A 1,091-nucleotide genomic window follows, 5' to 3' on the forward strand; every position below is an offset into this window, starting at 1 on the left:
CAGAGCACAATGGCGTCGTTTGATTCATGTAGCCGACCCCACTTAGTGGGACAAGGCTTTGTTGTTGTTGTTGTTGTATCATAAAAAATATAATTTTCTTTTATGTTAACTAATCATTTTTTATTCATTTTTCTCAATTAATGTTTAAATTACTTTTTATTCAATTTATGCTTGAGAATTAAATATCAAAATATAGATGTAATACAAATTTTTTTAATTTACTAATAAATATTAAAGTTGAATAAAAAAAAGTTTAATTATTCTGTTGGTCTTTATAGTTTTGCAAAATTTTTAATTAGATCCTTATACTTTTTTTCCTTTTAATTGAGTCCCTACACTTTTTTTTTCTTTTTATTTGAATTCATGCACCAATTTTTTTTAGTTGGTCCCTATACAATTAAATCAATTACTACTAAAAAGGACCTAAGTGAAAAAAAATTGGTACAAAAACTCAATTAAAAGCTAAGAAGCACCGATACGACACGCGATACGGATACGACACGACACGGATACGCCGACACGTTTTTTTTATAAAAAATTGGATACGCGCCGACACGTTCTTTTTATAAAAAATTGGATACGACACGTTTTAGGATACGTTGTGAATTAAAATTTAAATAATATATTAAATTAATAAAATATCATATTGTAAATATAAGAGTAAATATAATTGTATAAAAAAAGTCTTAAAATTATGTAATTATTAAAAAAATAAAAAATTTTAATCTACTCTTGTCATCTCGCTAACAGAAAATGTATCAATTTCTTCTCCTCCAAGTCCATCATGAATCAATTATAAAGAAAAAATTGATTAATCGGGCCATAAAATCACAAAATCAATTGAAGATTTGCAGTCCAATAGAAAGATCCGTCTCATGAACATCTGAATCGAGTCGGACTCGTTCGGATTCGTGACCGCTCTACCAAGATTCGGGTCGGACTCGTTCAGATTCGTGACCGTTCTACCAAAATTTTGCACCGCAAGAAGACACGCTGATACGCTCGTTTAAAGTATCCACGGAGTGTCAGTGTCGGATTCGTGTCCGACACGGATACGCCAGCACCAAGAAAGAATCCGTGCTTCATAGATT

Source organism: Arachis duranensis, chromosome 7, assembly GCF_000817695.3.
Source record: "Arachis duranensis cultivar V14167 chromosome 7, aradu.V14167.gnm2.J7QH, whole genome shotgun sequence".
Taxonomy (NCBI): Eukaryota; Viridiplantae; Streptophyta; class Magnoliopsida; order Fabales; family Fabaceae; genus Arachis; species Arachis duranensis.